This window comes from Rhea pennata, chromosome 6, assembly GCF_028389875.1.
Source record: "Rhea pennata isolate bPtePen1 chromosome 6, bPtePen1.pri, whole genome shotgun sequence".
Lineage (NCBI taxonomy): Eukaryota > Metazoa > Chordata > Aves > Rheiformes > Rheidae > Rhea > Rhea pennata.
Window position 1 is genome coordinate 25,085,744 of NC_084668.1, and position 16,685 is coordinate 25,102,428.

The window sequence follows — 16,685 nt, forward strand, 5'->3', positions numbered from 1 at the left end:
CTTCTGATTTTCAGCTACACCTGTTTAGATTTGGAGAGTTTCATACTGTTCCAGGAAAGGAAATGTCTGAGTAAGAGAAGCATTATCTGCTAATACTATAGAGTTGATGTAGTCACATTATCACCCCATAAAAGTACTGAAAGCATGTAGAGATTAACGAATAGCCTGTATCTGAAGCCTGTATGTAGGAAGATCCCCATTGCCATTTACACTGTGCTGAACACTCCAGATAAGACTTGGTATAACATCCAGAGTTAGGAAAAAGTGGAATTTTCATTTCCAAATACATTTAGTCTGTATGGGGTTGAGACTACAGTGGAAGATGACTGGTTTGGTTGGAACAGAAGGTCCTAGAGAAACGGAAGAAAGAAGTCTGGGTAAGTCTGGATTGCTTCATTGGAAGCAATCGAAAACGGTTTAGCTTTGCTCTGTGTGCTCCCGCATAAATGAGTAAGTGGAACTATCCATGTAACGGAAATTGCCCTGCTTTGTACAGTGTCTGGCCTTAAAAAGGCTTCTGTCTTAAACTAAGGGAAACCTATCATCTTCAGCTTCATTTTTTCTCTGAACATCAGATTGAACGTGTCATGGTAAAGGAATTTCCCCTCACTTAACAAAAAGAAAAGAAAGAAAAAAAAAAGAAGAAAGCTAAAATACCCCTTGACAAATACACTGAGTGAACCCAGTAATGATTTTCACTTGCCGATGGTCACTCAGCAGCGAAAGGAAGCAGCACCCTTCCTCTGAAAGGAAATGAAGAACTCCAGGCTCATTGTGGGGGCGTCTGGGGAAGGCTAATTGCTTCTCCCATGCCAGGAGGGAGATGACATGAGGCTGGAAAGCCACACGAACGCTGGTGACCCTGCGACCTCCGCCGAGACGTGACCTGGGCCTGGAAGGAACCGGCGGCACGGCGGGGCGCGCGCCGGGCGCGGGGCTTGCGGGTCGAGGGCGAAGAGCAAGACGTACCGCTTGGGCAGCGGAGAAAAACCTCGCAGGTGAGGGGCGGTGGCATTAAGCAGCCGACGAGTCGGTTCGGCCGTGCTTCCTGACGCCAGGAACCCACCAATCGCGCCGGCAGCCACTTTGATTTTTGCGAAGTTTGATTGTGGCTTAACTGTTGTAAAATACCCATTTCTGAAGTGGTACAAGAGCAACTTGTACCATAGAGAAGCAAAAAAAGCGCTGTTGCTCTTGCTCCTTTCGCTCGGAAGCATTATTTCCAGCTTCTAATTGCTATTTGAGGACCCGCTATTTCCTTACCACTGATAACTGTCATTCGTACATTGATTTTTTTTTCCTCCTGAAGCTTGGCTTGCAGTTTCAGCCCCAGTCGCCCGCAACTGGCCTCAAAGGCAGCTCTGTACCAGTCAGTGACGGGCAGAGCTGGGAGCAGAGCCGTCGGCACGCCGGCGCTCGGCTGCGCCGCTGCCGCGCTCCTCTTCCCTCCGCACCTGCGGGGCCGCTCGCCGTAAGCCCTGCCAGCTGCGGACAGACAGCAGGACACGTTTCTCAATCAGCTCTCAGGGACTGGGGCTCTTTTTCTCTTAGATTATTTTGCAGAAACATTTTTTTTCCCCTAGTAAAAGCAAAGATACTTTTAAAGTCAGACTCTTACCTACCCTCTCGGGGAGCAGAAGGCGGTTTAGTCAGCTTTTTCTCACTATTTGCTGGATTATTCTACTTCAGATTCTAAGGGAAATTACTGACGTAGGAGCGAAGATTCGCACAATAAACAAATAAATAAATACATGGAGAAATGTATTTAAACAAGGGTTTAACAAAATAAAATATAACAAATACAAAATAAAATCATAACTCTGAAGGGAAAGAGCAGGAAAAGAGAGAACACAGTAGATAAAACATCATTTAAGAGAGTAAAATCACTATTGGACAGTAGTCATTTGTTAAAATATTTATAAACGTCACAAAAAAGAGCACTGCAGGAATTTTCATACCAGCCACCATATAGGGAACGTGCTGCAAGTCCTTTTATTATTTATAGGCTTCCAATATTCTCTTTGCTTTTTAAGACCTCTGTGTCTGATCTGCCTAAGAACCAGACATTGCAGCCACGTTCTCTAGAAAACTGTCCTTACATTTTGCAGAAGTTTGGTAAGTGAATGGTTTAACTGATCAGTCCTCAGAATGAAAATTTAAGATAAAATAGCCTCTGCTTAAATGAAAACAAAATTAAAGCTTTAATATTTATTCAGTGTCATCTAGTCCTCATTACCACAAAAATATTTGATCCATTTTCTTCTTGTATGAGTAAATGACCAATTTCAATGTTGTAGGGATAAAACTTCTTTACTCAACACTATTGAGAAGAGAATTAACTACAAAGCTCATGGCTGAATCTCCTATTTCAAGGGATACAGAAGCTTCATTCCACAGGTGAATATTCTCCAGAGCCAGAGTCCAAGCTGGCAAGAAATAGTTCTGAAAAAAATTCAGACTGGTCTCAAACAAAACAACCCTTGTCTTCCTTTCCTTCTCTGAGCTTCTGCCGGTTACCTAAAAGGTCAGTCATCCATCTCTCCTATTGACCAAAGGCATTCTTGGATTTTTATGTGTTGAAATATATATTCTTGCAATTTAATATATGCCTTAGGTAAGTATATTGATAAATTCGACTTAAGGCATTAAAGTTACCTATATACACTGCAAAACTAACCTCTGAAAAAAAACAAAACCTGAAAGAAAGACAATACATTTGTTTTTGTGTTACGACATAGTTAATTTAAGCATTTGCTTATTTGTTTTTAAAAGAAAGAGCATGGAAGTGTTCATGATAAATCAGCAAAAAAGCCCAAGTTTAGTTCAAAAATAGAAACTCAATTCTTAGACCTTTTTGGAGGTGGTCATTCAATGATCCGAATGTGTAGGACTGAGATAAATTACTTGTGGCAACATTTTCCTCTTGGAAAATCACAGATGAGACTAAATGAGACGTTTTATATATATAGTAGCAAACAGTCATAGGTACATTTCATTTTGAAAGTCCCATCTGTCTTACAGCCCAAACAGTTTTTGACACCACAGAATGATTGCTGCACTTCACATTATATGAAAAGGCAATAAGAGTTGATATACATCAGGGCTCTGAACATCAGGGTTCCATTTTACCATATTGAGCATCTTTCTAAGAACCTAGGTTAAAAAAAAGAAATGAGAAGAAAGAAGAAGAAAATATAGATTAATAATTTATATTCATTCCTCTAAATGTGATCAAAATGCGATTTCAAGATGCAGAGTTAACTAATTCCCAGACAGATCACCTAATTCATAAATTCGAGCTGCTGCATTACTTTCCTAGAAAAGCAAACAGAATGCACAAATATGGTTTATCCTTTGATCACATTTTAATTGACTGCATTAAAGCTGTAAATATTAAGGGAACTCAGCCTATGCTCTTCTTGGAGTCTGATTCAACATGCATCTTAAAGCTAACTGCGTGTGGCAATCCACAGTCAGTAAGGTTTAAATTAATAAGAGAGACTCAACTACTACCATCAAAGCAAAGAGTTAATTAGTTTCCTATTGGCAGTATGATACCAAAAGGCCACAAGAGCTCAAGATGATTGTTACCATCACCAGAAAAATAAGTGTAGAGTTTATTCAAGATTAAAGACGGATTAGTGTGCTGTCTTATTGCTTAATAAACAGCTGTAAGTATAATGCTCAATCATAGCTGAAATCATCTTCCTTAGCAAGGCACCAACAATTATTTTACGTACAATATAAATAAACACTTATTTCTAAGATTCAGATTATGCCTCTGAGCACACACTGGTTATACTATATATATTACAAAGTTATATACAATAAAAACAAACATATTATTTATAACATATCTATGAAGGATCAGTTATATGATTCTGAAAGGTAAGTAGAAGAGATACTTTTCTTTTAAATAACTAACAAAATTCCACCGTGGATGATTTTGGCCCACGGAATCCATTTAAGAAAGAACTGACTACTGAATAGACATGATTTTAGACTAGACAAAAAACATTTTCTTTGTAATAATTGGTATCTCTGGTATACTTGCATGGTTGAAGAACAATCCAAGATCCAGCCAGGGGAGCACTTCCTGATACTGGTCAATTTGCTGCAGGAGTTAATCCACAGTCTCTTCCCCAGTCTACCCTTTATAGGCTTTGGTTTGCCTTGGTATTATCAGTCATACCAAGGGTGACATACTGCTGAGTAAATGACAAGTGTTTGCTCCTTTGGTCCCCACGCTGGTGTTCTGGGGGACTGATCAAAGCAGATTGGGCTGGAATGGGAGACCAATTATGGAGGTCATCTCCAGTTCCTAAAACATGGTATCTGCTGATTGTTGAAACAAGAATTTTCCTTAAAAGTATTTCCTTGCAGATGCAAAGAGGGATGGTAGCTAAGAATGCCAGCAAAGTGAGAATGCCTCCTCAGCATTCTGGCTTTGCAACAGTGTTGGGAAAGGGCTTACAATTGTACAGAAGAGGAGGGAAGATAAACATGAGCTTTTCTGTTTCATGGAATCCAAAGTACCGTGCTATGGCACAGCTCAAGTCCTGACAGACTGTAACAGTGCAAGTTTTAAAGGAAGGCAGGTATAACATCAGTTTTTCACATTGTTAATGAACAGTGTGAATTTGGTGCTTTCAGAATAACAGATGATTTAATTGGATCTGTATAATCTAATGTAATCAATCTCATTTAACTGAATGTCACACAGCCCTACTCACAAAGAGGCAGTTTATGTACACATACACCAAGGAGCAGGACCAATTTCTGAAATCCTTACTAGAGTGAGATCAGTTTTCAATGAGTTGCACAGAAAAAGCAGTGCACTTTTCCTATTTTGTTTCTAAAATAACTGCTGAATACACTACCTTCCTACACTACCATGGAGGGTTATGATCTAACAGAAGAGAAGCAGAGAATTAGAATTTGTTGCAAGTTGTACTTGCTATACTCAACCTGAATTTAAGCAGAGCAAAAGCTGAGACTAGACAGACTTTTAAGAGTCTTTTTTTTTAAGGAGCATACTGCAGTTTTCCAGGGGCCAAGCACATTTTCAGTTTTGCTTTATTTCTAAATTCTCCATCAGACACATCTTACCACAGTGTAAATGCTGTAGTGAATATGGCTGAGCATTCAGTACTCAAAGATCGGTCCGGGTGGCTGACACAGGCAGGTCTCCCAAAAGCAGTGTTTGCAGGGCCCGCCTGGCGTGGAGGGGCACGTGCCAGTGACCAGCGCACTCCCTGGTCCTTGCCCCGGCTCACGTCCACTCGGCACCTGCAGTTCACCCTCTCTTCCAGCTCCCGTCCTCTGGTTCTGTTACCGGGAAGCACAGATAATTTAATTGCTCAGCCTCTGGCACAAGACGCGCTGCAGGGCATGGGAAGGTGGGGTCTGCCAGGCAGGCAGATTCATGGCCAAGGCTATCTTGTTTCCATCACTGGCACAAGCAGGCTTTTCGTGTCACCAGGAAGCGATGCAAGTTTTAGTTTTTCCCTGTGCAGTGCCAGGTTTAGCACAAAAAGCCAGTAGCTGAGTACCGGTTTTCATCTAGCATGGACTCATGTTCAATGTACCGTATAGATACAGCATCTTCTGCCTCAGTAGACAAACAATATTATTAAAATATTTTTTTCAGTGCAAATAAATGTGACTGATTATTCTACAATATGAACTTAAGGTATGCTTCTTTGTTGAGCTTTCCTGCAAAGTGGAATCTGTAGAATGTAAAACTTGAAAATGAACTTGTTTAGCTGTGTTAATGCACCCAAGGAATTCCACTGAGTATTCACAATGGTTTTAATATTCAGCTAGATTTAATTGGAAATAAATCCAATAGCTTATGTGACGTGACATGTGAGGGGAAATTCTTAAAAAGGAAGTGACTTAAATTTCTGTTCTCAAATATGAAGGGAAAATCTCAAGGCATTTTGGCACCTAATTCCCTTTGCTTTAAAGTTACAAAACCTACATTTATGAATCTGAAAATCCAGCAAAGTATGCAGCTAGGTTTTCGAGAGAAATCTAGGAACCTAAACCTCATTATGGGACAGAGTCACTTTTGAAAATAGAACACAAGGTTCTTAAATCACTTTGTCATTTTGAAAATAAATCTGAGCTTATTAGTGACCCTGGTGGTCTTAAACCTCAATCTAGAGAAATGGCACCGCTAGTGGCATTCTACAATTCTCCCTAATTAGTTGTCATTTTGTGTCAATTCACAAAGAAAAACAAAACCCTCCAAAGCCATCATTTCTGGTCTGTGACTTACTTTTCATCTTGCAATTCCTGCTCAGCCTTTGAAATTCGACAGGCTCACAGACCAAGCAAGTAGAGGAGTAAGTGATCAAAAGATGCTGATTTATGGTCAAAAGCATCTGAACATTTTTAAGACCTTCAAGAGCACAATTTAAAGTGTCCTCAGGTGACTTTAGTTTACTTGGTCAGTCCTTACAACACAGATAACCTGGGCCACCGTTGTCTTTGGCAGCATTGCTGGACTACATTTCACAAAACTGGCCTGTTTGTTAACTGTTTTTCAGTTTCAGACAGCCACTTGTGCATTATTTATGGCATCAGGCATTGGTATATGTTTTCTCTCACCTTTTATTTGATTACAGAAATGTAATTGTGGCTAGCACAAAAGCAGTGGAAATATTGCAAATATAGATTTAGTTTTCCTTTGGGTCTCTTATTTTTTTCAAGGTGTTTAGTTTCAGGGTTTGTTTGGGTTTCCTTTTGGCTTGATTCAGTTAAAACTATGGTCATACAATATTTGATCCTCTGGAAAAGCTTCTGAAGCTTTGAATAGTGATTGATTGTACTGACTATTAATCCGTGGTATGTGGTATATTCTGAAATCCAGAATATTTACACTGTTACCATCCCCTTCTTTTCAGCTAATGGGCTAGATGACCTGAACAAAAACTTCTAGGTTCTACTCATTTTCTTGCAGTTATTCCCCTCCACATCAATATCCCCAAAATATAATTAAAAATGCACTGGTATCAATCTGATAGACTCCTAGGCTCTGTTAGCATATGTAGAAGGAGCAATTTTGAAGACTACCAGCTCAATGACTTATCCAGTGTTATCTGCTTACTCAGTTTGTATAGAATAAATTACACTGAGGGCAGGGGTGGAAACTGAGTAAATTTGAGTTGATTCATTACCTGTCCTACTTTCCAGATCAATCAGTTAATAATTTCATTGACCTGGAGGATCATTCAGAACAATATATTTAATTCAGTCATGCATTTAGTTTAATTAAGGTTTGAAGTTACAGTGCTCTGCTGGCAAAGAGATATTAAATCTGCTTTCTTTCTGCTTTCCATTCACCATGAGAATTTCCTCTACTGGATATCATTCATAAAAGATTTCTTATTTTAATTTAGCTAAATTGCCCATTTCTGTGAAATTCTGCAGCTTTTTTTGCAGGAAGAATCACCTGAAAGCTCTTCTGTGTCCTTTGATGAGTGTGCTGAAAGTATTAGGCTTTTCAGGCACTGCTGCAAGGAGTGGGCAGACTGTCAAATCTTCGAACCAGCTATCTGAAAACTGGCTAGAACAATGTTAACTGCTCTGAGGCGGAGATGCAACTGAGAAAGCATGCAAGTGCTAAGGGGCTGTCAAAGAGTGGGAACTACAGAGCCAAAGGCTTTTCATGAATATCTCTTGCAAAGGCTCCTGTAAGAGATAATGCTCTCTAGGAGGCGGCTTTGTGGCTATTTAGCCTATATCATACAGGGGGTTAAACTTTAGGAAAATGTGGACTATCTATTGGGATTACAGTAAACAAATTAACCAGCAATTAACATCAAGCTGTCATTCAGCTGATCTGAAAACTGAGAGTTACATGTCTGTGATAATCAAATACACACAATGAATGCACTTTCCTACAGAGCTCTGACTTACCAGTGCTGAATTTGGGTCTACAGATTACGCTGAAGCATCTAGGGAGACTTTATTTTATTGTGTGTTGTTCTGATAATGGTGTTTTCCTGGTAGTTACTACCTCTTTCATTGCTTGTGTTACTTACCCTCCTGTTTGAAACTCCTACACGGTTGCCCCAGGTTGAAAGCTGTGTTCATCTTGCGTGTGGCACTGTTCAGAGTGAACAATATTACTAAACTGGCCTGAGAGCCACTGCAGTTTGTGTCCAAGCACAACTTGCACAACTATGCAGAAAAGCTGGATTTACACCATTTCTCTCTGGCTATGGCTAGCAAAGGATATTTCATCATCAACTTTATGAGATACATCCTAATTTAATAGGCAGAATCTTACCGAAACAACGGCTGATGTTGCTAACACATCTTAAATTCTCAAAAGCAATGATTTGGGTGTTTAGACCTGCCCTGGTGAAAGACCAGTCCACACATGTTGCAAGACTATGGATAGGGATAGAACAAGGAACAAGTTGTTTCCTGGTCTTCTGGGCACAACTCACTCTGACACACTCTAGGAGGTGCAGCAATACACTGTGTTGCCTAGCAGATAGGTCACCTCTGCTCTTGGTTTCCATGTAACTGGCCAGCCTCTTGGTAAGAGGTTTGAATCTCTACGCTTTGGAGATCCGAAAACGCTAGTCATGAAACAATGATCTTTATTGCTTGTGCTGGGACCATTACGGTCTCTGAATTGCATTGGTGTTAGATAATATACTTTCAAAATTGTGGATAGTTGGGACAAATACAATTTCCTTATTTCACAGAAAATCAGGTACCTGCAAAAGCAAGAACTCTCAGGAGGAAGAGGAAGGTTGGCTAGCTGGCCATTTTATTATCATGTGCTTCCTCAATCTTTAAATTAAAATCTTTACTTTAAATCAAAACTTAAAAAAATCTAGATACTAGATCTCTGCTGCTACGAAGAGGTAGTTACCCATCTGTAATTAACAGCCACAGGATTTGGGTATTAGTTTGCTTTATACTAAGGCTTTCCTTGAGTAGCTAGGGTTTGAACTAGTGAATTGGTTAATGGCTTTGTAGGCAGACTCAGATCTGTGATGAGATCCAATACATACGTGTCAATCACTTTCTGTGCCCTTCACAGCACTTCTTGTTCTGGCAGTATGACATACAGTGCTATCTTCTTTCTTTTCCATAATTTATTTGAAGAAGCTGTTCCAACAGATTTGGATCCTCAGCTCTCATGTGGGTGACAGCATAAAGAACTGGTCAAATGTAGGTTTTGGATGCCTGAAGGAAACTCTGCAAAGGGACTTGAGCTATACAGCAAGGCTAGTAGTCACTTTTATCCCTCACTTCTATGTTTTTGGTACTAGGCAGCATGTGGAAATCTCTATCACAGATCAGTCCCATTGTATTATATACCTGTATTATAAAAAATGACATTCCTATTCTTCTTAAGATGTTATCTGAGAAATCTCAGGGAGATTAACTGCCAGTTGGAGAAAACAGTCACAAAATAATTTCCGCCAAATGTTAGTGTCTTTACTGTTCATTGCTAAAGAGTGAATTTCAGCAAGAAACAGATCCATTTGATATAAATGTTTTGGTTTAAGAAGGATGAGATGAGAGGCACACAAGTGTGGTTTAAGAGCACATCCTTGAAAAGCCCATTTGCTGTTTGGAACATTATTTGCCCCCAGCGTGGGGAAGGGTTAGCCAGATCGCTGGTCATGGTACGGCACTGATGGTACACAAGAGGGCTGTCTTCTTCAGCCATTATTAACTTTCTTTCTAATTCTTTTATTTGTTCTTTTATTTTTCTTGGCTGAAAAATGAATTTGAAGGCATTGCTGAAAAGTGTGTCACTATGTGCAGAAGCACAGGTAAAAATCACCAGCTTTATTCCTTTTGCAAACTGCACGAAAACAGTATTTTAAATTTTACAGTTTGCTTCATAAAGAGAAGCTATACTGTCCTCTGATATCTGCAAAAGCACTAAATATGTCAGTTTAGGGGCCCTTTTTTTGTTCAGCTAAGTCTAGTTTTCCTATTGCAGTAGCGTTTAAGCTTCTGCTTGAGCTGGCTATTTCTCTGTTCACAGAACAAAGTTCTTTTTCCTTTACATTTTGATGCATGCTTCTTCCAAGAGGCCTGGCACTGTTCAAAAGCAAAAGGATCCTTGAAAGAAAAAACACGTGTCTGGAGACACATGCTAGAATACGCCATGGCTCAGCAGGAGGACTGTCCCCAGGGGCGAGCCTCCGGGTATATACCCCTCTCATTCGGGGTATATACACAATGTCGCTGCTTCCCATTTAATGACCTCCCATCAGTTCTCCCTGGATACTATTTTCTTAGTTCACCTCACTGTGAGTTTGTTCTTATTAAGGGCCTGATCCATCAAAGCACTTAAACACACGGTTGTGAGCTGTAAACCCACCAGGGTAAGTACCTTGACTTTTTATAACCCTGTAAAGTGTATAAAGTGTGTACCTATGGCACTATAAAAGATGGGTTTAAATGATGCCTGTGATAAGAGCTAACCTTTCCTGTTCAGCCCTTATTCTCCTCTCCAACACAAGAAGTTTCTGCAGTTTGTGTTGCATATAGTTCAAACAAGGCTGGTTTTGACAAATTGACTTTTTCTTTTTTAGTTCTGTCTTTTTTTTCATCTGTCTAAAAGAGTAACCATACCTAATAAATTTTCAAGATATTCTTGCTTATCTGTGTTCCTCAACATAGATCCTGTTAGACACCCTGAAGGATTACTTAACAGTTAAAATTTTTCAATTCAGCTTCTTAAAAAAAATTAAAGCAAAATAAGAAAAAAAGACCAACAAAGTAGACTTTTTCCTGCAGTCGCTGCCAAGGATAAGTCTCAAGTTATATCCTGTTCTGAGAATAGAATTTGGTCCAGTGCAGAATTTTAATTTCTCAAAGCATTGGAAATAAAAAGTAATTAAACCTCTGCATATTCCTTGTGTACTATAAATACATTAATAAAATAGGCAAAGGAAATCAACTCCTAAATTATCAGCAGTAGTAAAATGCTGAATACTGAAACACAGACTAATTTATTCATTTATAATTTTTATCAGACTAAAATAGGCCTTTAGGAGCAATTTAAGCCTTACAATAATGCAATTGTTCAGTATAGTCAGCAGTCAGATACACAGCTATCTCTGGGAAAAAAAAAAGAAAAAAAAAAGAAGAAGAAGAAGAAGCTAGTGGCAAACTCCTATGTTTCAATGTAAACTGATAATGAATTTATGCAAAGCTCTCGTATATAAACATGCAACTTAAGTATTCCAATGTGAAAACTGGGCAATGAACCAATAGAATTGATCTGGTCTGGTTCTCTGTCCACAAAAAGAAAGTCAAGCCCCAGTTATAAAACTTCTAGGTAACTAGTGTCTCTCTAAGTTAGCATATACAAAGTGTAAACCTTCTCACCCCAAAATGAACTTAGAAGTTGGCTATCTGCCTTGGATGTATTTTAGAGAAAACTGGTTAAGCCTGAGGCAAAGCATAAAGTACAGATGTCATATATTAATAGCAGAGACGATTGGAAACCTTTTAGCCTATGTATTAGACTATACATCTGCAAAAGGAAGATTAGTAAGGAGGCATTCCAAAGCTCAGACTGTTAGGGGAAAGTTTTCCCTGAGTATTTTTGATATCAAAAGTGCTCTCAGCTCCAGTCTACTACGAAGGGCAGATGTCATTCCTCACAATCATTATTAAAGTAGCATTAACCTGTCAAGAAGTTTCAAAACTACTGTAGCACAGATCCAGTCTGCTTTGGATTCAGCACCCGCTCCTGTATATGCATAAGCGAAGGCTTTCATTTTAACTTAAATTCTAGGGTCACCACCTTACTCTGAGAGCCAGAGGACAAACTTACTGTCTCACGCCTTAATGTGTCTGCTCTCAGATGCATCTGCCTCCAGTGAGGAAAGCATAGCAGTGTCTGGATATGAGCTGCACTCCTGCAGCATCTGCTCAGAGGGTCACCTCATTTCAGAGGTAGAAAATGTCCTGTGGCCATCCCTCCACTGTCATCCGAAGGGACACGTTTATAACCTATATAAAATACAATTTTCTGAACAGCTTTTAAAAATTGCTTTTAATTCAAGGTTCCTTAAGATATTTTCTGTCTTAACCTGCCTATCAACTAGGTGCCTCTATCAACAGGTTCACTACTCAGAGCTCAAAGCCATAAAAACTGAATACTAAATTCACCAGTAAAGGTGGCATTTAAACTTGTTTCCAGACCAAAAGAATCATAAAATATGTTGCATCCTGCTGGAACACAGACCATTACACAGACTTCTAACACACCATAAGTTGTCAACAAGTTATTTATCCTCTAAAATACCTGTTGGACACAGACTTGTTCATTTGTCGAAATTGCATAGCTTGTTTTTCAACAAAGAATATGTTGAAGCCTAATTGAGAAAGGCAATCAAGGAATCTGCGAAACTCTTTTTCACTGTTTCCATAGTAACTTCCTTAATAAGCTTAATAACCTTAGTTAGAAACAACTACATAAGCAAATATATTGCATAAATTTCTCAGGCATAATGAACACATCGTCATTGCTTGGCTTCTTGTATTCCTTTTATGAATACTTTACCCCTTATTTAGTTTGGCTGTTGTCTTTAAGAGGCAAAACCCGAGGAGTAACAAAACAACCCACTTTATTCATTTCTAGAGATGTGTTTTAAGAAGTCATGTTTCAGGCACAGTGTATTAACATTAGGATATAACTGTATTGGTAGAAAAAAAAGATAATCAATAACTTCAGTAATAAAGGATTGAGTGTTCGCCCATATATAAAGTGACCAAAATCTTTTCAAGAAGATTAAAATTACAAATTTATAAGTTAGCAATAATTGCAGAATCACTTGTCCAGCTCTGTAAAAATTTTTTTCAATAAAGTTTGGATAGGAAAAACCCTATCTTAGAAGTATTTTATCATGTCTAGAACTAAGAAATAGACAAAAAATTGAAATTACATTTTTATGATTATTATAGAATCCTGCATTACCTGAGCGCTCTGAAGCAGGTGCTGACCAAACACAGGATTACATGAAGTCTTCGCTTGAAAAAATCATCGATTTAAGGTCCCAATTCTGCATAAAACAAAATGCACGTGCTTAACATTAGCATCCCAAAGCAAGGCTGTGACTAAATGCCATAAGCTATATAATGATTTATTTTCTTCCAAGGAATTTGAAACTCGATAATGTGAAAATGTCATTTCATTGGAGACAAGATAGCTACCAGCTATGATACTAGGTACAATCCTTTTCAAAGTTATTTGAATAAGTTAATTATTTTTAATGTGTCTTACTGACTTCTAATAATCTCTGAGGGGATTAATACATAAAAAAGTATGCATGTGTTGATGACAGAAAGCAGAATGAAGTATACTGATTTACTGCAACTCTTCATTAAGTTTAAAAGCATTCCACTGTGATGAAGACATCAACCATAGGCTGTAGTAATTTCACACTGCAAAGGAACAGTTAAGGGCAGGAAGACAAAAAAGAAAGCAAACAATGTTTTAACTTGAATTCAAGCCAGATTTCACAAAAACAAGACTTTATTCAAATCCAATGAAGCAAAATACTTTAAAAATATCTGCCACTTCTCCCTCTCTAAAAGCATTGATGAAACATACCTGTTTATGTATATGCTGAAAATTTAACTATGTACGGTAATGGCAGTTTACTACTTTGCAAAAAGATAGGTGCATAACTGAATTTCTGTAAATATTCAAACTTTGATTCTAATTCCCTGATACCTACAATGATACAATTCTCTTGATTATTGTGAAAATAAATCTAAACTACCAATTCATGAGTCAAGACAACAAGGACCTTTTCATATCTTTTGCTCTATAAAACTATGATTTCAATTTTTTAATTAGAAAAATCAGTTCAAACTCCAGAAAAGAGATCCAGAAATAAGGTGCTGTTTCCCATTACATAACAGTTATGATAAAGCTGACCACTCTTTATCTAGCAAAATGGAGATACTGTAAACGTCTAACTCAAAAGGAAAATTCCTCTTAACTCCAAGGGGATCAAGATTTTATCTTGTGTTCCCTAATTATTTCCTGGTGAGTTTTTCACATGTGAATATTACCAGAAGAATTCATGTCATTAGCACAACCACCTCAACACTGAACGCATACCTGTTTCCTGAACAACACATGGCCCTGCAGTCCATGCATATAATAGAGCTGAAATTCTTTGTAAGCATTATCAGTCATTTTTCTCAGAAGCCAGCAAACACGGTATGTCATTATGTGCTAGAATTGTATCACAGTTAGGCTACCAACAGGCACTAAGCCAAACTCCAGCAAAAAATTAGATGATATTTATTTTGGAAGCCTCTCAGAAAAGGAACTCTTTTGTGGTACTCAGCACACTGTCAGCACCTACAAATAAAAATAAATAATTCAAATTCTGATATTCAGCTTAGTCAAATGTTTTGAATACCTATCTGAAAAGAATTAATTAGGCAGCTGCATCTCTCCTGGCTCAGAGTCTGAGCTGCCCCCAACTTTTGATAACTTCATCTTCACTGGGCAGCCTTGCTACAGAAAACCTCTCTCCTAACTGTAAGGTGTCCTCTGACCAGTGTGGCATGAATACCCTTGCGCCTTCTCACAGTCCTGCACCAAATCCCGACAGGCTTAAAGGACCTCTCGTTTCTACTTACAATTAGAAAGTTGAAGGTGTCATTTACAACTCATCTAAAGTTGCCTATGGTTATATCTCACATATAGGAGTGTCTGTTTTTTTGCTTAAAATTTCCCATCAGAAAAACATTCCAGTTTTGGCTAGTTTTTCTATCTTTTGAAATTACTACAACATTTCTCATTGCTTTGATGGACCATTTCCAACCATGTATAGAATCTCTTCCTGAAAACTTCTTCCAGACTTTAATTATTCCATCAGAAACCATTAACTTCCTTCCAGCAGTCTTTGTCCAGCTGCTGATATTTGCTGAGTGTTTTGCAGTGACTCCCAGACATGCACTGGACTTTGCAGATTTTGCAGATAAAAATGCTGCCTTGCACCCAGCCAGAACTTCTACTTGGGATAGTGCCATATATTAATTAATGTCACCATTAAGTCATCATATTTCCTATCATTCATCTCTCCATGAGAGACAGATAAAAAGTTTTAGATGTATTTGAATTCTCTAGATGGAACATTGCAACTGCTTTTATAGCAATATAGGTGGCACTTCTTTCAGTAGACTAATTGGTCTCATAATTAGGGGCTTTTTGCCCCAAATTCTTTATTACTTTACCTATATCTCCTTGACGTTCGTAGAAATGTGTTCTACAGTATCTTCCTTCTGAGTACTAAAGCGTGAACTAGGTTCTTCAGACAAAATTGTTCTGAAAGTGTGGGGGGACCTCACCCACGTGAGTCTATTGTTCCTGACCATCCCAACAGGTATCTCCACCTCCATCCAGCTCTCATTCCCACTGACACCCTTCACAAAGGGAGCACACCATCTCTCCTCCAGCTGGCCACCGCTACACTGACAGGAGGATCTCAGCACATCCGTGAGGCAGAGCTGAACATGATGACTGCATTCAGGGTGCCCTATTAAAGTCATCATAACGTTCTCCAAGAACCTTAACAGGTTTGGGATTATTTATGCAGCAGAGAACAGGTTTTATATTTTCAATCCAGCTGCATATGACATGACTTGGACATTCCTGCCTGACTCTGTATTTTCACTTCGTTTTGGACCTTTGTCTAAACATGCATTTTAAAGAGCTTCTCTGTTCTTATCGTTTACTATCACCTAGCAGTCCCTCTAATTTTCTTTCTCTACAGGAGGTCAGAAGAGAAATTTTGTGGCCTTTTAGGTCATCTTGAGGTAAACAATTGCTAATACAGTCACTGTGTGCCCCATACATGCAGATTTTTAGAATCATAGTAAAGTACTTTAGTATAGTACTATAATCCCAGACTTTATCTACATCTTGGCATCAAAATAGATATGAAATTCATTTCTCTGTCTAATAACGTTTCCTTGGAAAATCCTATATCACAAAAAGTATTCCCAGCAGAGCAATCTTCCAATGTTTCTGCTTCTGTACATGCTGTCTCAGGCATTCTGTTGCTTCTGGTTAATAAGTTATAAAGCCTGCCCTAAATCCTGTCGTGATAAGTATGTACTTCTTTCCTGCCAAAATCATTTTAGTTACAGTTCCGAGGACAGAAAAAGCTACCATATGAGATGTTACTATAGGAAGTCACAGTGGGTCCTCTTTTGTCTTATCTATGCTCTTCAAAGGCTTTCAGGAAAAACAGTCATCACAGTTCTAGGCCAGATGTCTTTTTCTAGGCTTATTGTCTCAGACTTTTTTCTTAATATTCTTATTAGAAACAACTCTGTTCTCAATTTTCTATACTAAGTTTCCATCCCACCTTCCTTTTGGCCCAGTTTTGTATAGTTTCTGAGGACCTAATCGCTGGTGGCTGTCTTAAAGGTCCTTTTCTGGCAACTTCAGCAAATTCTCAAGTGATCTTCCTCTATCTGGAAAACTCTATCTTTTTTTTCTTCCAAGCTGATATTTAAATGACTGTTCTATTTTAGAGATACTAAATGGCTTTTACAGAATCCACAGATTAGTAGTTTCCATCCCAGGAAGCCTTTAAGAACAGATTAGATCTGCTGAATCTACTGAAGTATCTACTGAAAATGGCATAGATACTCCTGCG

The 16,685-nt window shown here is 38.5% G+C and overlaps 1 long non-coding RNA gene across 1 annotated transcript in view; it reads right to left on the bottom strand.

Moving 5' to 3' along the window:
• Positions 1-3,076: 3,076 nt before the first annotated feature.
• LOC134141799 (uncharacterized) overlaps positions 3,077-16,685 on the bottom strand; it is a 148,593-nt gene continuing 134,984 nt past the window's right edge. Inside the window, exons 2-3 of the long non-coding RNA XR_009958727.1 lie at positions 12,977-13,061; positions 3,077-3,153 (exon numbers count right to left, since the gene is read on the bottom strand). This is a non-coding gene — a long non-coding RNA (uncharacterized LOC134141799). The remainder of the gene's footprint in view (positions 3,154-12,976; positions 13,062-16,685) is intronic.